The sequence below is a fragment of the Pteropus medius genome, unplaced genomic scaffold (assembly GCF_902729225.1).
Source record: "Pteropus medius unplaced genomic scaffold, Ma_sr-lr_union100, whole genome shotgun sequence".
Classification (NCBI taxonomy): domain Eukaryota; kingdom Metazoa; phylum Chordata; class Mammalia; order Chiroptera; family Pteropodidae; genus Pteropus; species Pteropus medius.
The window spans coordinates 1257757-1280545 of record NW_024352786.1 but is presented as its reverse complement, the minus strand read 5'-3'; the positions used below and the strand labels follow the sequence as shown (position 1 = coordinate 1280545).

At 36.0% G+C, this 22789-nt stretch overlaps 1 protein-coding gene across 3 annotated transcripts in view; it reads left to right on the top strand.

The window, feature by feature from the left end:
- The window catches only part of PPP3CA (protein phosphatase 3 catalytic subunit alpha), a 279943-nt gene that overhangs the window by 139360 nt on the left and 117794 nt on the right, over nt 1–22789 (top strand). The gene's annotated exons all lie outside the window — the stretch shown is intronic.

The following is a 22789-nucleotide window of genomic DNA, read 5'->3' as shown; positions in this document are numbered from 1 at the left end:
ACATATATACAAATATTTGTATTCCATGCATTACATGTCTATAATATTGTGATCTAAAAAGTGGCATGCAATTTAAGATGAAAATATTCCAAAGCAATGTTTTAATTAAAAAGTAGTATTATTTGTCAGTGAAACTTACTGGTACAGAGAACATAAGATACTTATCTAAAAAGATTAGACCAAGTATACTAAGGCTTCTACAGGAGTTGAATAAGTGACTAGTTAAAGCAATGGTTTTCAAAAGTGTCTTTTCTAGACTAGAATCACCATCATCATCATGACTAGAAACTTGTTAAAATATAATTTCTCAGGGCCCACCCCAGAAGTACTGAATCAGATTCTCTGGGATGCGGCCCCACAGCCTGTTTTATCAAGCAGTCTAGGTGATTCCGATGCACATTAAAGTTAGAGAACAACTGAACTTTAGAGAGAAGGCCACATTTCTCTCTCCTAACATTTTCTGCTTAGAAAATGTGTCCCTAATTTTTAAGTGTTTTTGATGTTGCTTCTTATGGGCAGATACATATTTTACATAAGTGTCACTTCTCTTAGACCATAAGAATTAAATTTCTTAAAAAGAAATCAAGCCACAGACTTACCCTGTGTGTAACTATGAACCCCTTTTCCATGTGTTAAAATGGAGTCATGCGTTTATTATCTCCAACCCATACACTGAAAATGTGTTTGGTACAGAGAATCAAATATGAGAGGCTTTTTGATCTACACTTTGTGCAGTTTTCTAAACTTGCAAGTTTTTATTTTTAGAGAAGCTAAAAAACATTTTTCTCAATTAATTTCATTCTGGCAAAGGAAAAAAATTAAAATCAGAATATTGTCCTTTTCAAAATAAAGGGGAAATTTAAAAATATTTCGTATATACTAATTACTTTTTACTCTCAAATCTTCATTGCTTATATTCTTCACCTTCAAATATATATTTGAATGTGACTGTTAAGAGAAAGATAATCTCTCTCGAATATCAGACTAGACCTTCCTTGGTCCAAATGTCCCTCATGGTTCCTATTTCAGAGAAATTGACATTATTTACCTTATATTTTTGGTTGGCAATGCTATTTTCCTTTTTTGTAATTAAGAAAAATAATGAATGTATTTGGGGCCAAGCAGCAGGAGAAATTAGCTCCAGTTGTGTTAACTTAGTGTAGGATCAGTGGTAAATGAAGCCACAGACTTATCCTGTGTGTAGCTATGAACCCCTTTTTCATGTGTTAATAGAATCATGCATTATTATGTCCACCTTATTGACACTGAAAATATAAGGGCAAAACAAATATAACATGCTTTACTTTTTTAGATGCTAATATGCTAATTTTTTTTAGTAAATAAGTATTAGATCGGAATCTACCAGCCAAAAAAAATTACTTTAAAATTGACTATAAATTTCACTTATAAATTAATGGTAATATATTAGATTTAAATAATATCTTTACTATTTATTAAACTTTGTTGTTTTTGGTGAGAATGAATGGCTTGATATGTTATTTATGAGGTTTTTTTTTCCTTTCACATGGTAATGTGAGCTTTTTAATCATGAATTTATGTTAAATTCACCAATAAGCCCAGTAAATGATAATTATAACTAAAAAAAACCATGTAGAGTGGATATTTAGGGCAATATATTTTCTGGGATGCAGTCAGCTCTTTTTGATTAGGCACTGTCCTGAAAGAAAACATAAGGAGAACTTTGGAAGAGTCAGATTTATGATGTTTTATCCTGGAATCTTTCTGGAGTCCATAGATTAATCGCCCTCGTATTTAGTAGAGATCACTCTTGGTTCTTTGTAGTGAGATCCTAGTGGACAATTTGGCAAATTTTGAGATATAGCCATGAAAAGACTTTGGAAATCAGGACGCAATTATATATGACTTTCTCTGGAGGAGAAAAAAAAATTTTTTTTTCTAAAATCAATATTTTTCGGAAAGTGACAGAAGCAGCTATGGAGACATCACAGACAATGTGGCACTAGTGAAATATAACCAAAGCAGGAAACACCTTTCCCTGGAGGAGTGTTTATATTTCACAATGAAGGCAGGACCCCAAGGAACCTCCAGTAGATTCTGTTGCAATGATCTCTTTCCCTCTTTTCTGGGAACGTAAGGATATGGAACAAAAGTGGCAGAGGGGATGGGAAAAAAAAGAATTTATTTTAACATTTTGATAAAAGGAGGGAGAAAAGCTTTTGAGTATAATTCACCAGAAAGCTAAATTCATAGCTTTATGTTCCCCTCATGAATTTCTGAGCAAAAGCTGAAACATGGAGGATTGAACCCTAAAAGCAGGATGCAGTGGTCAAAGAAAATCAAAATCTCTTTGTATTTTAAGATTCTTTTTGTAATTTACTGGTAAAATTTTATGATATATAATTATGTTCTGAGATTTCATTTATCTGGATAGCTGAACCAGCAGTATAATGTTTATTTTTAAATTTAGAATTTTTGTTGTTTGGGTAACTGAATCAGCAAAGTGGAATTTTGTTATTGATACAAGGTTATACAACAAAAGGCATAGTTTACATTTAAAAATCTTTAGGGTAGTGTATTCTTGATGTAGTTCAGAATTCTACCTGTAGAAATATGGAGAACTTAAGCAACAATTCAGAGAAGAAAGAAGAGGAAGAAGAAGGAAGTAGATAAGGAGGTGGGGAAGAAGGAAAATAATGTAATTATAAATGAGAACTTGTGAAAAAGGTTAAGGGGAAAGAAGCAAGGGCTTTTACTGTAGGGAGGAAAAAGCCTGCAGCCTGACTGTGTGATGCTTTTGAAGTGGTAATAGAAATTGTCTCTCACCTGCACATGTCAGATTCCTAAAACTGGCAAGACGAATGGGTCTGAGTAGAAACTGACCAGCAACTTCTCGTGTAGAATTCAACTTTTACGTGTAGTAGATATGTAAACTCTCAAATAAAACAAATGGTAACTATTTTATAATTATACACAAAAGCCATTCCCAGCTTTCCCTCTACTCCTCCCCCTCCTACTTTTTATTAATAAAAATGTTTCACTCTCAAATGTTTAGAAAGAAGTTATGCTAACATCTGTGCCATGTTTTGCCTTCATTTTAAGAAAAAATTAGAAATGAGTGCTCTAGTTATTTGAAATCTGGACATTCATTCCTTTAGCGTTTCTTTGACGTTTAAATGTACAAAACCGCCTGACTCCTCTTCTCCCTCAAGTGTTTATAAAGTAATGAAAGGTTTCTGTTCATTGAGGATTATTTTTCCCTTCAAATTCAGCATATTTTATTTTGAGGAAACAGAAGGACCAGGAAGCTGCCTGTCTCAACCTAGCTCCTTGCACACATCCCTGGGGAAGAGAGAAGCCTCTGTTGTATACCTTGCTCTCCAGGAGCGGGGATTTAGGTAAACCAGTAAACCCTCTCCTCGGGAGCAGACATGAGGATTGCCTATGGGTCCCCAATCAAAACAAGGGAGATATGCGGCCTATTCTACTCTTTTCTCTAAATGAACTTGCCTGATTAGAATGCTAGCTGTTTTAGAGATACACTTTGAAAAATGTGTTTCCATGTTGGAGGCATTTTGTGAAATAAAGCATTTTCCCTCTTTTACTCTTTTCTGAAAATCGAGGTGAATTATCCTTGTTTCCTTACAGAGACATACAAATGGAACATTAAAGAATGTGGTCAAATATTAGCATGGTGATTTGCTGTGGACTAAATTTTTGTGTCTCCCAATATTCATGTGTTGAATCCCAGTGTGATACTATTTGGTGATGAGGCCTTTTGGGGGTTAATTAGGTTTAGATGAGGTCATGAAGATGGAGCCCGCAGGGTGAGATAACTGCCTTTATAAGAAGAGGAAGAGATGAGAACCTTCTCTCTCTCTCTCTTCCAAGTGAGAACATAACAAGAATATGGCCATCTGCAAGCTGGGAATAGGGCCCTCACCAAACACTGAATATGCCATCACCTTGATCTTGGACTTGCCAGCCTCCATAACTGTAGAAATATTTGCAGTTTAAGCTACCTAGTCTATGGTTTTTGGTTATAGCAACCCAAACGAAGACACAACTCATTTTGGAAATCTAATTTGACAAACACTTATTGAATATTTGTTTGGTACAGGCTCTGTGGGTTAGAATAAGACCTGATTTCTGTTCTCCAAAGGCTCAGAATATAACAGGAAAACTCAGACAGCTATTTTCCCAATGATATGTATGTCAAATTCTTGATTAAATGAAAGGATATGACCTGGATTTATTGAAGCTAATTAAGAAATATCCAACTGGATATAGTTAAAGCCAAAAGTTTTTACTATGTTATAAATGGCTCAGGTTTCTGTTACAGTGTCCATTGATTATTATATTCCATCTTTGAATTGAAGAAACCAGTAGCTGGCATGGTACCTATCCTGAATATGGATTGAGCACTCTTTCAGAAGAGTTAGTGAATGATAAAAAACATGAAGCATAGAAGGTCTAGTTGGGGAGTCAGATATATAAACATAATTAATTATAATTTGTTAAGAACTGTAATGGAGGCACCTACACACTAGTGTGGAGACTCAGAAAAAGGAATGCAGGGAGGCCAACAAAGTCTATATTCAAACTAGATTATGTATTATAAGTAAAATTATACCATGTGAAAAAGCTAGAGAAAGATATTCTGGGCAGAGACAACAGCATACTAAAAGCACTGGTGTTTTTCGTAGAGTGGCAAGGTGTGCTCTTGGAGGTTTGCTGTGGGAAGACAGAGTCCCAGAGGGTTGTGAAGGGTGGGCTGGGGTTAAGATTGAGCCTGGATGGCCAGGGTCAGATATTGGTCTCTTCTAGACAGCACTTAAACTTTCGGATACTATTCTATGGACACTGGGGAGTGAAGGGGTCTTTGAACAGGCGAGCTACATTATCAGGTTTGCGTCCAGAATAGCATACTGGATGAGACAAGTAGAGGGGAACAGAGTGGGGAGTGGAGTGAGTGGGAGAGGGATTGGTTAGGAACCTTTCCTACTTGTCCAGGGAAGCCATGATGATGACTTTGGCAGGGTAAGAGGCTTGGATCTGATTTTGATTACAGGACCTTTAAAAAATGACAGTTAAAACATCTGATTATTTTGTACTTAATCAGTATCTATTAACGATTTCTGGAATATGGTAGGATGGTTTGGGCAGTAGTCCAATTTACTACATTTCTCCCTGAAGTTCTCACATTTTCCTGTTTTCCCTTTGATTTAGCAGAGAACATTTGCCTCATTTGTAAAGCAGAGAAGACCAGGAGATTAGGTTTTTGGATAGAGTGATTTAGAACTCATTTTCAGCTTTCTGGGCTGAGGGGATAGGGCAGCATCAGTTGGGTAAACTGCTAATCTCTCCGGTTTGTCTGTTTCCTGCAGTGGGGGATTTGTCCCTCGGGCAGCAAAGGATTCCCTCAGTGGCTGCTCCTGCCATTTAGCATGTCAGGCAGTTGCCAGGAGAACCCTCTGGCTTTGTTCCTGGATGTGAGAGTGGAGCAGTGGCCAAGTTTAAGGTCACGGCATTCCTTCCTTTACAGCAGCTGACGTCAATTAGGAGAATTCCCCGGGCTTTTACTCTGGGGAGAGTTAAGTGGGGATAAGAATCCAGTGTCTTTTGAGACCTTAAAGGTCAGTCTTTATTCTCCTCATGCTATCGTTTGTCACTATCAAAGCAATATGGTCTTAGTTTATATGGGGATAAAATATTACTTCTGGGGCATTTTGCCCACTTGTGATTTTAGTAGCCAAATCTTTAGGGCCTGCCCTGTAGCCAGAGGCCTTTTTTTGGTACCCTGCCCACTGCTGGCAGTCAGCACACGTTAGCCCTAGCCTATGGTAGCAGCACATCGTATTTATGTACTTATTCCCATTAATTTGGGTCCTCCATTAATGATGATGATGATGATGATGATGACGATGATGATGATGATGATAAAAATTCACTGTGTAAGAGACAAAGTCCATTTCCCTAAGCTGTTTACTTTGGTTTTGCAAGGTTGGCCCTAGGAAAGCCCATCTTACAAATGAGGAAAGGAAGTCTTAGGGTTTGTCAGTTGTCAGTGTTTCCCAAACTTGAGCATGAATCAGAATCACCTGAGGGCTTCATAAAACACAGACTGCCGAGTCCCACATCCAGAGTTTCTGATTTAGCAGGTCTGGAATTGGGCCTGAGAATTTGAATATTGTTAACAGTGTGGTCTGGGACCACACTGTGGGAAGCACTGTCTTAAGTACCTGGTCTGAGGTTCACAGCTAGTAAGCTGACAATCTTGCTTTGAACAGGTACCTGTCTACATAACTCATGCTTAGCTATTACACTGTATTATATACATTGTTCTACCTCTGTATTAGGCTTAAAAAAATCAGGCATTTCAGTTCATCTGACTGGAATTTGTTCTTATTACTGAAGAAAACATACTAAGAATGCTCCTAACAGTTTTCAAGAAATTGAAGGAATAAATTATTTTGACTGTTGATTACAATTTGTTATACTTTAAATAAAAATGAATTGCTATAATACAGGGGGACAAGACAGAACAATAGTGCTTAGCATATTTGGGGCACAGAGTTTATCCATGTAGTTTTTCCCAGTGACAAGCCTTTGTAACACTTTTTTTTTAATGAACTTTCTGAGAGTTGGCTATAGAAAGCTACTGTGGGGACAGTTTATAAAAGTAAAAAAGGAAGGTTTGTATCAAAAGCATCTTTAAATGAAATATGTGGTAATGAATACAATGTTACATTAAAAATAGCTGAACCATCGTAATTCAGCACTTTTGTATAATGTACAAGTCAGTAATAATCTATTAACATCAATAAACATATAACACCACCCAGAGGAAACAATTTGACAGTCATAGCAATTACATTATAATTACATGAACAGATATTTTGCTTTAAGACATAGTATACCCTGCCCTTTTCAAGTTGCCACAAATCAGTACTTTTCACAAATACCATAATGAGGTGTCTAAACACCATTGGTAAGGCGATGCCTATAGTTGTTTTCACAGGAAGATAAAAATCCCCAAAGCTATTATTCTTAAAATCCAAAGGTTATTACCACTTGCAGTAATAATATTCTGATGGTTTTAGAGGAGATTGAAATATATTATAATTAATATTACTGTGTCTTTAAGGGAAGACACAGATAATACTAAAATGCTTCCGGATAAGAAAAAAGCATTCTTCTTAGGTACCTTAAAGAAAAAATGTAAATGTACTTTTCTTTGTCTACCCAGATTACATTTATGTTTTCTGTCTCATCTCATGTTTTATTTTCTCATTGAAGTGTCCCTAATAATTTCAGACTCCATTGATTTTATTCTCCTTTGAGCCAGTAATGTTTATGGGCTTTAATGGACATTCCCAAATACTGGTCACAGACTGGCACTGGTCTATGACAGTTTTCCCTGGTCCAGAGTGAAATGATCTTTTTCATTTTAGTGAGAATGCTTTCTTTTTGTATATGAAACTCTAATTATAGTAAATGGTAATTGTTTTTTTAATAGCTCTTTGGGGGACCAATTAATGAGTTACTTCTGTTGTAAGACTACATATGTGATGTTCTTGTTTTTTTGCCAGTCACTGGTATAAACATGGTACTTTTTACCTCTTAGTTTTCATAGAAACCTATGAAGGAAGCACTTTTATCAGTTCCATTTTACAAATGAGGAAACCGAAGCTCAGCGAAATTGAGTATCGTATCTAAGGTTATCCAGCTAAAAAGTGCCAGAACTGGTTTTCGAGCTCAGGCAGTTCAGCCATGTCTGTTCCCATTTTATTTGCAGGTAGAAGTTAATATTACAAATCCATGAAATCAGTATATCCGGGGCTACCCATATAGCATGACATTTAACAATATTAAATTTTGATAAAAAATTCTAATTTTTTTGTTCATTTCATGCTATTATTAAATGTTAATGTCTGAGGACATGGATCTTGTGTTATGGTTTTGTAAATGTTCCCCTATTTCAAAATAATTTTAATGTAAATGGACTGCTGATTTGTTCATAGTAAATTATGATAATAATATAATGGATATACCTAGGAACCTCTAAAATAGAGTATGTATTTATGTATGTGTGTAGATATATATGTTTCTGTGTGTGTGTCAGTATAATCGTTTAAAAAGCAGTTATTTTTTTATTTTGTTCTTTTCTCTTGAATAGCTGTTGATTAATTTCTGTCTTAAGTGAAAGATTTTGGACATAAACTGGATAAATAAAATATATAAACTTGTCAGAAGTAGTTTCTACAGAAGAATCTGTGGTTTAATTGGTAGATTAGTTAGCGAAAACATTGTTTCAAGGCATCTGCTTTGCCATTGTTTAAAATGGCTATCTCGGCATATAAAAATATATTATTTAAAATAATAATTGACTTTATACACACATTCTTGCTAATGTTTCCTCAGAGCAGGCCTTTAGGCAGTTCAGACTCAGCTTTGCTTTGTCTTGGGGGTCAGACAGCTTGTCCTCCTCTTATTTTGCCCAGCCCCCAATCAATATCATTGAGTGAGGCTTGCCTCATGAAGTGACACGAAAGTCCATGGAATAGTTTGAGATTTAGGTCAATCTGTTGAGAAGGGGAGGAAAAAAAAAAAAACTTGAAAAAAGTCTAGTGTTCTTTTCCTGATAATAAACCCTAAAAGGTGAATGTAAGATACTGTGTATGTATATAAATCACTATCCAAGCATAAAGTACAAACTGGTAACAAGTCTCCTTTAAGTTGCTTTCATCATATGAATATAACATTTCTGGTAAAATATATTTTGTAAAAATAGGATTTTAGTGGTAATAGGATGGTAAGAAATAAAAAACAACAAACCAACCCTAAATCCAGGGGATAATCAAGTCTTTTTCAAAGATTTTTATTAAACAACATTTTATTTTAGATCTCTGCTATCATATGGTTACTTTTTGCCACTAGTTTGGTGTATAATGTGCTTCGTGATTAATTTTGTTCATATTTGACATTGTGGTCCATATATCGGTCAGTTTTAGACATAGCAGCATTGTTTCATCCTATTTAAGGTTTGGACACCAAGGCTATTGAATTTCAACGTCATGAGAGCCATATATGTAGGTGAAAGGAAACTTGACCTGTTTTATTCTTTCTATAAGATTTTCTTAATTTTTTTTCTTAATGCTATCTGCTCCAAACTGTCTTTCGTCATGTTTATAATAAACAAAGGCCTGTGCAAGAGTAAAATTAGGATTAGTGGGAAGGAAAATTATAGGTAAAAATGAAGAAAATGTAAAATTATTAACTGAACTTTCTTTTTCTCTTATAACTTCATTTGTAATATTTATTTAAAAATGAAAATCAATGCCAAGATCACCAGTTTATTAATAATGTCATTCTTTTCAGATTCTTTTCTTTTTTTGTGTTATATTTAAGACAATATTATTATTGAGTTATTTGGATTTTGTGATTACTGTCAGATTTTAATATTAGAAAATCTATTTGTAATTCATGAATTTCATTCCATTTCAGAAACTAAGTTAACCCTCATGATCTCTAAATATGCTGTCTGATTTAAGATGCCATCTGGTGGCATGCATTTGATACATCTAGTTGTACTTTAAACTGCCATCAGTCTTATATTCTTTATTGCTTATAAAGAAGGATATTTTTGAAATGACTTACAAAGACATTTGTTTCTATTCCAAACACAGGATCCTTTAATACCTTACTTTATTTTCTAAAATATGCATGTTTGCTTTGGTCTTTATTAACATAATCTGATTCTTTCTTTTTAAAAAGTTGCCTGAAAATCAAGTTCCAATTTTAAGAACTCGATTTAGTTCACAGAAATTTGTAGATATTCAACATTCTCTTTTTTAATCCTAATTACATACATTTTTCATTTAGTTTTGAAATAGTAATATTTGATTGGCTCTATGGATGTCATGTGATGAGTAGAAGATTATCAGGTAATCATAAACATGAAACAGAAATTATTCATTTGAAAATTTTTTCCTCATGTTTTAAACATTAAAGACCAACTCCTTCAAAGGTGGACCTTAGCTTAATCTTAACTATTGCTTTCTTTGCCTTCTTCAAGAGATAAGCTGGTAATACTTATTAAATATATATCAAAGCTAGATGAATATTAGAAAGTATATTGTCTGCATTATTGATATAAAATATCCATTTCACTTGAAAATCTGAATTGAGGAAGTGTTAAAAATACATGAGGTTTTTTTTTTTTTAGGCCCTTTTAAAATTGTGACTGGTTAGCTTAGTTTATTAAGGACATGGTGGCAGTGAGCCAATTTATAGATTCTTTTCCCACTGCAGTCTCAGATTATACTCAAGCTTCTGGTCCAGCCAGTTTACCTAGGGGGAAAAATGAATGACATGAGAAGAGTTGAGAAAAGGAAGTGTGATTTAATCCCTGCTGTAAAGGTCACCTGAGATATATCTCCTAATGACAGTGTGACAGTAACTTTACTCACCCTATGTAGCACGGGTATCGGGTATCGGTTAAAATCATGTATCTTTAGGTTAACATTCTGGATCTGCAATTTCCTAGCGATTTACCTCTGGGCAAGTTCTATCTCACCTCTGCAAAATCAGCTTCCTCATCTTCTAAGAGATGAGGTCTTAATGTCATACCTGTTGCTCAGATTACGTGGAAGGCTGTAACTGCAGCACCAAGAGTAAGTGCCCAGTGTCTATTGGCTTCTTTGTTATCATTGCTCTAACCATTTTCGTCACAGCTGTTATTGTGTTATGTAGCTAATATTCCAACTATCACTTCTATTCCATTGTTTGGTGGTTAAGACCATACAGAACTTTTTAACTATATGAATTTGGATAATATAGCAGGCATTACATTTCCCCTCTTATGGATGTAAATAAATACTGAGAGGCTGTGGAGTGAAAGAGAAAGCAAACAAGTCCTCTTGCCTATAAGCTCTCCATTACTTATCCTCTCTAAACTGCAAATGAGTTTTAATTTTAATTAAAGAAAAATAAATTTTGTTTTTGTGGACATTTTTCATGTTGTCAGTACATCACTTAGAAAGAGGAGAATAAAAAAAGACAGAAACATGAGTTATTAAGATGTCTTTTAAAATTAGAAGTAATTAACCATATATGGGAGGGTGGGCCTTACTCAAGAGTCCCACGTCAAGTAATAATTCTTCCTGTTTGACGGCTGAGAATCATTCTGACGCAAATACATTTTCATTTCAAATTTGGATGACTGACTTTTAAATAACGGTGCATGGGAACTACCAACAAAGTGTACATTATTAGATTTTACATTTCCTAAGTAATGTGCAACTGTAGACTGCTCTCTGACATTTAAATAAAAAAAAATGACAGAAATTTCTAATGATTTTTTTTTCTTCCCTTGGCTACCCTAGGGCCAAATATCACTGATAAATGGGGCATGTCTTATGCATAAGACAGCTAACGCATATTGACACATTAAGATGATTCGATTTTTTTAGTTTTCATTTATTAGGCATTTACCCTGATACAGGCACTATGCTAAGCACATATATACAATGATCTCAATTGTTCTTAGCATTAAGTTGCAAAACCTGAGGTGGTTTAGAAAGGCTTTCATGTTTCATTCCCTGTATATGTCTTCAATCTTATTCAATACGTGTTTCCATTATTATCTCTATAATTTTTGTGACCACTGGCGTTTTTTCAGTTCCTTGAATGTGTCACTTTCCCTTTCAATAAGAGACTTGTCACATGCTTCTCTCTTGAATGCCTCTTGCCCACATCCACACACCCAATAATCTTGAATCATGAGATATCAGCTTAAATGTTCTTTCATTAATTTTTCAGGGAAGATTTCCCTGACTATCCCAGTATAGTTCTATGTACCTTTTTCTTCGAAATATTTATCATTGTAATAATATTGTTATTTGTGTGATCATTTTATTAAGGTCTCTCTTCCTCATTAGGCTATGAGACCCTATGTCTGCTGCTGCCCACCATTTTATCCTCACCATATAGCATTATGACCGCCTTTTGGTGGATAATCATTAATATTTGTCAAATGAAGTGATGCATACATCATCTCAGTTTTTAAAGTTTGCTAATATTTCTTATGACCACGTGTACCATATGAAGTGAGAACCAGAGCCAGGCACCGGTTAAAAGAGATAAAAACAGATATTATTTCTAACCCGTTGCGGTAGGGGAAAAGAGACCACAGTAGAGAACTGAGCTCAGTTTGGAATACAATAAGCACAAGTGGGAATTCATAGCCAAAGAACAGACAAGGGGGTCAGTGGATGGAAAATTACTAAGAGGAGACATCAAGAGTAGGGAGATTCTTGCTGAAGGCAGTCCAGGGTGATAAGATATCAAGGGTGGGGGGATTCTTGCTAAAGCTGGAAGACAAGGCACAAAGGATGAGGCCTAGGTGAAAGGAAGGCTAGAGGAACCTGTCTAAAGTTTGGTTTTTGTCAGTCTCTCCTCTTGTTCAAACAGAGAAGCAGGATTCTTTTTTCTCTCTAAACAATTTGAGTTTATTTTTCATTTAGTTACTTTTTGTTTCTTAAAGACCAGCTGAAGCATCCGTTGAGACTTGGTGACTGCTGCCAGTTGCTGTACTATGCAACCCAGAAATCTTTAGTAAGAGAGGTACCTATGAAGATAGAAAGGCAGAGATGAGAGGCTGAATCAGTCTACATGTCCAACTTTATAGGCCTTCAAGGGTCCACCAGAAGAAGTCCCAGAACCTGTCATCTTTCCTTGGTGGCATCAGGGCTATGGCAGTAATGCAAGGAATTTCATCGTTCACCTCTTGAACCTTCCTGGTTAGGTTACTGGGACAAAGCTGCAGCACCCCCCATATCTAGGGTGATGTGGTTAGGGAAGACAGTGCACTGGGTTTTTATAGTTGGCAAGTCATATTCAAAACCAGTGGTGATGTCATCCAGGGTCAGCATTGCTTCAGCAGTGACTCTGACATGGTTCTGTTGTTGAGAGACCTCTTCAGCCAGGTAGTAGATTCTTCGGGATGGTATCTACAAGGTGGCAAACTTCTCCAAAAAATGGTGAGGTTGTGGGTGGAACTTAGGCCCAATCTGTAGTTGTTTTTTTCTAAATTGCCTCCCAAGGAAATGAGATCACCTACAAGAGAAGCTGATGTCTTGGATACCTCTTCAGTTTCTACAGTGAAAGTAAGATGAACAGGGAGAGAATGGGTGATTGTTTTAGAGATAGTTCAAGAAAGGGAGAAAATTGTGGAGGCCAGAGTATGATGAAGGGATTAGTGAGATTGGTGAGTTAGTGAGATTCAGTCCAGTTGGCTGGTAACAGCCAATAGGCTTGGGTTTCACAGACAAAGTAAGAATCTGGAGCTACCCAGGGGTCACAGATAATTATCTGTTAGCTAGGGTGATCAAATAATGTAAATTTTGAGGCCAGGCAAAGGATTTGTCAATGCGGTTCCTGTGTAGTTGGGTTGAGTTTGAGGAATTCGGGCAAGAGGGCTTTTGGGGACATTTCCATCAATAGAAAGGATGTCTAGGGGCCATAGAGGCTTGGGGACTTCATGTCGAATTTAGTGATGGCTAGGTCAGTGTAATGACACATACTCATTTCAAGAAAGGGACTGCTGGTAAAATTACAATTGAAATGGACATGACTCTTGTGAGGATAGACTGGAGTAGGTATGGGGATTGAATCATGTTGGGTAATTTTCCAGTTTAGAATGATAGAGGGAAAGAGAGGAAGGGTCATGGCAAAATGAGCGTTGCGATTGATCAAAGGAATCTGGGAAATGTCAGTTGTGCCCACAGGAAAGGGAACATCATACCAATAGTCTGTCCAGTAGAGGTCAATAGGAAATTGTGTGACTATATTTGTCAGATAGCATAAATTATTTTAAGAATCATGATTTTAAATAAATTTTTTAAATGTAAAGCAAGGTTTCTTTTTGAGCAGGTTTCAATTTTTTGTTTAAGGAAAGCCTGGTGCAAAAGCTAAGTATTCACCATGCTACTGGCAAATAATGAAATTTGAACATTTGTGAAGAAAGTAAAACTGAAATGGAGTATGGCTGTGTTTGATCTTGTGTTCTAGATTTTTTCAAGTAACGTCTGCATTCTGCATTGAACAGGAATGTTGTCAGGAGAAGTTTTGTCACCTAGTGAAAAGATCATTGGCTCAAGAATCAAACAGACATCAGTTTTAATTCTGCTGCTGACAACTTACCTAATACATCCCTCTCCATTTCGTCATCTGTACAAATGGTTGAAATATTTGTTGCCTTACACTGCTGTGAGACTCGAGATAATGTTTGAAAAGTTTCTCACATAACATGTGACCTGTTGTAGGAGCTCATTGAACAAAAATTATCATTTATTATGTTTAACATTGATGCGTAACACTCACACCCCTGAACCTTCTGTACATGGATGAATAACTATGTTTATATTTAGTTAGAACAGAAAAATTGTATTTCTCCTTAGGTAGTGGTCTACACTGAACAGTGCTAGATGTGGTTGGAAAGACGATGATATTTTGTTTGCTAACTTTCACAATCATTTTTGGTACGAAAAATCAAATAGCTGCTGATTTATTCAGCACTTCATATTTGCTCTTTTGGTGAAAATCAGAAATCATTAAAATAATTTATGATTGAAAATTAAAAAATTCAACCCAGAAAATTTATATGAGCTCTTTTCTTAACTTGTTTGGTGTGCTTTCTTATCATTCCACTTTCCAACTGACGCATATATGAGTTATTTGACATTTGTTTTGGCTCCAAGTAGGTAGATAGTTGTTTAGGGTCTTCTTGTCATTATTATACTAAAATAATACCTTTTTCTGAGCCTAACGGGAAAAGGAAGATGAACATAATGATAATGGTGAAAACTATTTTCTGAAAGCAGAGAGAACACTTATAGGACTGTGAATCAGGAATCTGGAGAAGCAGCCCCAGTTCTGACAGTTTCTTTCTGTGGTTCACGAGAGGATTATTCTAGAAGATCTCAAAGCACTTTTCAGTTTTGAGTCTGTGAATGTAGTAATGTATTTCTTAATCAAAGTACATATTACATGACTTCAAAGTGAATATCTTGATTAGATACTTCATTAACCTTAATCATGATTTCCTGCCACCCTTTAAAAACATCTGTGTCAAAGTGACAGATAACCCCACCTTTTGTTATTGTGTGATTTCCCTTCCCACCAAATGATGGTTTCCTGAACATTTCAGAACCACTGGTTTTATTTTTGTGAGTTCTTCAATACCCAGAATGACTCTGTCATTAGCAATATAATCTGTATTGTTGTAGCTAAAGCTTCTCCACCCTTTCCCACACATGTGTATCTTTTCCTTTAAAATATAGGATTATTTTACCAAAACATGTTTTCTTCTTAAAGTATATGCTCTTTACACTCTTCTAATGTAAATGATAAGTGAATTGACTGATTTTTAATTTGAATAATTTTATTTTGACTGTAGAAAAAAAGCATGGTGAAAGGAGATGGATTTGTGAATTTTAAGTAAAATATTCTACTTTATCCCTATGACATAATAAGAAATATATTTTGGTCCCTGCCCCTGGTTCCTGACCTTGAGTTCCTACAATCCTTGTAACTTCCTGAATGATGGTGCGGATAGGAATGTCTTACGCAGTGTTCCTAAACCCCTTGGGATTTCTTTGGTAATAGGAGCATCTTTTGTTCTAATGAGGCAACTTTTGGTGGGCTTCTGGAGAGCTTCAGGATGGGGGCTGGTCACCAAAAAGACCAGAACTCACCCCGACCCTCCAGAGAGGAGAGAGCGGTTGGAGATTGAATTAATAATCTATTATGCCTGTGTGTGAAACCTCCATGAAAATTCTTACACTAGGGGGTTCAGATAAATTCCGGATTGGTGAACACATCCACATGCTAGGAGGATGGGGCACCCCAACTCCAAGGGGACAGAAGCTCCTATGCTAAGGATCCTTCCAGACCTTGCCTTATTATGCCTTCATTTAGCTATTCTGTAAATCCATTATAATAAACCAGTAAATGTAAGTAAATATTTACCAGAGTTTTGTAAGCCATTCTAGCGAATTATTGAACTTGGAGCAAGGGTGGGTTGTTATGGGAACTCCCAACTTTGTAACCAAGTCTGACAAAAGTGTGGGTACTCTGGAGACCTATTACATGCAACTGGCATCTGAAGTACTCCACTAACTCTGGGTAGTTCATATCAGAATTGAATTCAATTGCAGGACAATTGATGTTGTAAGGGTTGAGAAACTGGTAGTGGTGCGGGAGTGGCGGGGAGAGCCCATCCCCATACATGTGGTATCAGAAGTGTCATGAGTAAAGAAACATTTTTTCTTTAATCGCATAGCTGCCGATATTTTATTGGATGCTGGCCTCCCTTACTGTTTGTTGTTTGTTTGGTTTGTTTGTCTATTTGTTTGTTTGCAGAGGGGGAGATTACTAGTACTCGCATATTAGTAATAATAGTAATTTAATAAACACTTTCATTATCCCTCTAAGGGTTAGTGATTTGTTTCTATATATGATGACTGGTCATATTAATCTCTATTATTAAATTCTTGACTTTTTAAAAATATTTGGATTTTTTTCTGTGATTATTTTCCTGCTATGAATAGTCATCTACTTTTATTTTTAGAAGAGACTTAGAGACCACTCCAGCAACCGGCCTCACAGATCAGGAAGCAGGATCAGGGGCTTAGCCTGGTGTGGGAGTGTCACTCACAGCTAGTTAGTGTTGGATTAGGCTGGGAACTCTGGTCTCCTCCTCCATGTCCTACTGCCCTTCTTTGTTCTGTCATCTATTTCCTCCTGAACAACCGTAGAGAACATTCATGATTTTATTTCTGTATCGCGTCAATGTTATTTTTACAATTGAATTTCTATTGACTTTATTAGAATTTAACGAACATCTATATACCTTTAGCATATTTTAAGTTATTTAGCAATAGATTTGAATTTTTCTACTCTTAGCTAGTAGTAGTCTTAGATCACATATTAACTCATTTTCCCCCAGGAACCTGTAAATAGAGTAAGCTGTTAATGTCCTTCTCATTTTGTCCATGACCTGGAGCTTTTTCTGCTTTTTACATCATATTTGGCAGCAGGGCAGAGGTAATGACCTGTGAGGCGTGATGTTTGTCCATTCCATGACCATCCCTATTTAACTGCTGGGAAAGTTTTCCTCATCTTCCCCCATAATTACCTTTAAATGTCTTGAGACTTGAGAAAGTAGGCTTTTATGGAGACCACATAATGCTAATGGGAGTCTACCACAGATCTCCACTCTCTACTTCCTGTGGAAAGTAAAATAAAATAGAACGTTTTTAGTTTCCCAAACTTACTCCTCTGTGTGGTAAAGTCAACCTTATTCATCATATTTGTACCTAAAAAGCAAACAACATTTGGCCCCATTCCTTGCTGGGGTTTCTTCTTGGCCAACCCTCTCAATTTGAAAATAGAAGGTGTTTCATACACTAAAGACCATTATTTTCCAGGTTCTTCTTTCTCATCTAGCATTTAGAGCAGATTTGGATATACTTGTCTTTTAATATTGTATACAGCTATAGAAATTACCAAAAAAAAAAAAATCCATGTGTGTGTATCAGACAGCTTTAACACCCTTTGGTCTCTTTACACACTCCTCCTTTAACATCATAAAGAAATATACTAAATCTGGAAGATTTAAGGATAAAAACTCAAGTTTGGTACTGAAGGGAATGGTAAACTTGTCACTAATCTGAAGGAATAATCTTGGAGCAAGACACTTCAACAGCTATGCCTCAGTTTTCTCATTGATAAAATGAGCCAGACAGCAAGGTGCAAGAATTACCTGGTCATCACTTTTCTTTGGTTTCATTCACTTAAATTGGTTGTCTCTGTTTCCCGAGAGTTTGTGACATTAAGCTCTAAGTCCCCATTTAAGCTACTAATTTGAACACTTCCTTTCATTTCTCAGAAGAGAAATTTTTCTTCTCTAGCCCCCTACTGATTTCTGTAGCTTTAAAAACAAGGAGCGTTTCATTCTAATTCCTTCTTCTAGGAAGCCTTTATTTCCTTTCTTTGGTCTGTGTTTTAATCTTTGCTTCTAGGCATTCTCATCACCTTTTCTTCCATCATTATAGATTTCTTTGATGTCTTTTTCATGTCTCCCAGTATTTTTCTGGACTTAAATCTTACCTTAATCCTCTGGTGCTCCATGCCACCCCCATTTCACAAAGCACACCCCTTCACAGCTATATGGTGCCTAATTCAAATCCCAGCTGAGTCACCTTCCAGCTCTGCAACTGTTCAAATTCCTTATACTCTCTGTGATTCAGTGTCTGTCTCACAGAATTGTTATGGAGATTAAGTGAATTAGTATCTGTAAAGCTCTTAAAGCACTGTCTGGCACAAAGTAAGTGCTCTGTGTTTGCCGGCTATTGTAATATTACTGCGGGCTTGTTCCCTTTCCCACTTCCCTATACTTGGCCAGCTGAGGGTCTCATCTTGCCCAGACTCTGACAGCATGGCCTATTATGTTATTTCAGATCATGAGGTCCACATAAGCTGGTGCCCACAAGCTTCCCTTAATTACTTCAAATTATGTATAATCTCATATTGAGGTCTGAACACATATACTTTATAGTCCTCTCTTCCTAAAAGTCGTTCTCACAATAGTTATGGCTTTTGTAGGATGTTGGAAGAAAATGCTGAACCTGATTCAAGGAAATGTTTTTGAAAAGATTTAAGCCATATTATAAAATTACATAAATAAGCAAGGATTTATTGTTTCTTCAAAAAAATAAATAAAACGCACCTAAAGACTATAGTCTTTGGTGACTTACTCTCCAGCCCCAGTTAATTTTGTGGTATCCTAATGGGAAGAGTTTATCTACTAAATAGTTTGGTTGTTTTGCTTCCTTGAAATGAAATCTTGTAGGTTCATGTTTTAAAAGAGCTAATATTAACCAAGTAATACTGCATAAGCCAATCTCGTTGATATAAGTATTTATATCAGTAAGTATTTAATAAAGCCATAGAATATCAAGAGTTTAAACACTTAGAGCTCATCAAATTCAGTGATTGCCAAACTATTTAACAACATAGGTTTTCTTTTTTTAATTTTAATTTTTAAAATATTCTGCAAAACTTCAAACACAAAACAGAGAGGCCCTGGTTAACAGAAAGATGATGCCTCCTTTCTCTGTGACCATACAAAGACCATGCAGAAACAGAATAGGGAAATGTCAGGTCAGCTAGATTTCTCCTACCTCTAAGGAAACAGGCTCAGAAAGGGTTGTTTCATTACAAGGACATTTAGCTAGTTAATAGCTGAACTGGGAGTAGAAATCAGCTGCCTTAATTCCTATATGGGTATGATTTCCATACTTCATTCCACCTTTGCCCTAAGAAGTTATTGTTACAGTTATCTGTAATCATTTGGAAGAGCAGGTGTTTAACAGCTGGGACTTTGTGGTTAGACTGATCTCAGCTCAAATTCTGAATCTGCCTGTTTTGTCAGGTAGATATCTCTGCACCTTATCTCCTGGGTAAGATTATCTTATCTGTGAAGTAGGAATGATACTAATGACATATACCTCAGCTTTTGTAATGCTGTCATATCACATCAGATGTTATCTATTATTAGCATTGATGTGGTCATTGTTAACATTGTATTTAGTGAGCTAATTATTAAACAAGAATTATTGTGATTGGAAAATTAAGCTTAATTAATTTAACTTAAATTAAATCGAAAAACCTCTTTGCCAAACTGCTATTTGAAACTTAGTCTCACAGAGGGTTATCATCCTCATGTCCACATCTGTATTTCTATCTCTGTCTATGTAAATCCTGACATCACTGCCTTTCCTGGTGCATAGGAATAAGTGTGTGATATAAATATAACAGTTTGTTTTTTAGCTGTTAGTAAAAATGTAGATTGCTAAAGCTGGATATAGCTGTGGAAATCACCTACTCTTTCATTTCACTGTTGCAAAAACTAGGCCTACTAACTAAAGATTGGAGTTTTTTCCTTAGCACTCTGGGTTTACTAAATCACATACATCCATGCACTGCCTTCTTTTTCCTACCATAGGCTGAATAAACTCTCTGTCCACCATATATCCATGGATTACTCGTAGTGATGTAGCTGGGCCTACAGGTCATTTAATATGCCTCTAACAACTCCCCCCACTGTCCCCATAAGTATAACAAACTAACAAACAGAAACCCTGTTCCATTAATCCCTAAAAACCATTGTCAGTGCCCAGAATCCATCTTTAGCAGTTCAGTCGTGCCGTTGCACTGGCCTGATGGCTCTGTTCCAATGCTAAGAGGCAAAGGTGGTGGTAGGGAGGAATCTGAGGAGGGAAGTGGGCATTTGGGTCTCATTGTATATATGGATTCTCACAAATCTGGGAATGCTGAATTTAGATGTTCAGATAACTGAGCCTCAGTGCAAAGAAATCTAACCCGTAGCTACATAGTGAATTGATTTTATTAGTCTGGATGGTAATAATAAAGCAGTGCTGTAATTTTGTAAACCTTTTTTATAGGATTATTATAAAACGCATTAAAGTGATGCCATGGTTTTTAGAAAGAAGGAGAACTTAGAGACTTGTGTTTAATATGTCTTATGGGAATGAGAAAGCAAATGAACTCCCAGTATAAGTTAGAGTCTGTCCTGATTTAAAGATTAAATCTGCCCCCCTTTGCATTTGTGAACTAGATGATTTCATGGAAATAGGTCTAAACCTCCTAAGGGTCACCTTAGAAGGGGCCACATGGCTTAGAAGGAATCTGAAATGGGGGAGGGAAACAAAGCCCTTTTCAAAATTTTAAAGGGAAGGGGAAGTGAGAATAACATTTTAAGGACATTTAATCTCAAGGGAACTGTGACTAACAGTGTGTCTAACATTGTGTACTAACAGTACACTATGCTAGGTACTTTTATACATGTTTTCATATTTAAGGCCTTTAATAGCACTGCAATTTGGTAATTTAGTGCCAACTATATGTCAGACACTATTCTAAGTATTTGGAATTTATCAGTGAATAAAAGGCAAGATTGGCTTATATTTCTCTTTATAAATAAGATAGCTGAAGCACAAATCTTTAATGATGTTAAGCAGCTTCCTAAAGACACAAATGGAAGTGTCAGAAATGTGATTTTAATACAAGTCTCTGAATCCACACTTCAGGTTTTGGGAACATAGCACGAGTTGCTAGGCACACTCCTCTTGAGTGTTTTTGCCTGTAAAATACAGTTGATAATAGCTCTGCAATCTGTCTCCTGGGCTTATTGTTGAGAATCAAGTGGTACTTGGATTTGGTAGGTTTTAGTTTCTCTCTTCTTGTCTCCCACTGCTCTCTGTTGATACTTTGATAGAGCATTAACACTTCGAGTTAAGTGTGTTTACAATTACGACCCCTGGAATAGAAAATGCACATCTGCATTCTACAGACTCATTCTTACATTCATCTTTCAGTCAGTTGGTCAACAAATGGTTATTGAATGCTGGCATGCATTAGGCACTGTGCTAAATATGGGGGTGCCACGGTAACTGAGACATGCTTATTTTCACATGATATTTACATCCTAGCAGAGATGGGTATTATACAAAATACACAATTGTTTATATTTGTGGTAAATATTACAGAGGAAAAATACAGATACATCTGTCTCTCTTAAAGCAAATGACCCTGATTCACACCCCAAGGTAAACACCAATGGTTTTAAAATGACACAGAAGGAAATTACATACATGGCAGAGCAGGAATGTCAGCTACTGACAACCACCCAAGGACTTCTTAGCTCTGTGTACCTGACCTTGAGTGAGTATTAATAGCCACTTGGAAAAATGTGATCAGTAAGCAAAACAAATGCATATTTAATACCTATACACTTTAGTTAATTCTTTCCCAAGTTGGATCTAATTTTAGTACTTTTTCAAAATACCAAAATGATTTATTAATCGCCCAAATAAGTTTGACTAGCTTAGGATGTGAGCTCCTGGAGGAAAGGGATTTTTGTCAGTGTCACTGATGTATTGGAATGTAGTAGATGCTCAATAGTTAAGAGATGAAATGAATCAAGTGAGTTTTGAAAGGGCTTAAAATAATTTGGAAGGCATAAGAAGGATGAATTATAGTCTGTACCGTAATTTTCCAGAGAAGGTAGATGAAACACATACTGATTATTCTGTCATTTTTCTGAGTAAAATCCTGGTATAGTTATATCTAAGAAAGGTGCAAAGACATAGAGAACAGAAGCTAGGTGTGAGGTTGATTTGAGCATGGTGGACATTTTGGCAAATAAAAAAGTCTCATTTTTTCCCACCATCTCTCACTTCACCCCTGTGGTGCTCTTTCTCAGGTCTTAGCTCCTTTCCACTTAGTTAAACTCTATTTAATTATTTGAACTAACATATAAAATGTTTATTGCTTTTGTTTTCTAAATTCTGGCTGGTGTTCTGTGTTTATTATGTGGTTAACTGTGGCTTGTGAATTATCAGGAAGAATTGTAGCCTTGAGGGTCAGGAAGATTAAAGGCAAATGTCTCAGGTACTTTGCAGTGGTTCTGGCTTTTGATCTCAAGGGGTGATTTTCAATAAGAGGCAGCATGTATTTTTTTTCCTGCCTTTCTATGTAGCTGTATATAATTACAAAAAAAAAAATAATAATGTCTTGAGGCTTTAAATAACTGAGATTCTGTGTGATTTGTTTTAAGGCCACTATTCTTTTGTAATTTCAATTGGTAATCCAGAAATCTTAAATTTTTTTCTGTGAGTAATTTAAAATCACTGTGCTATCCTGTGTTATGGTCCTTAATTGA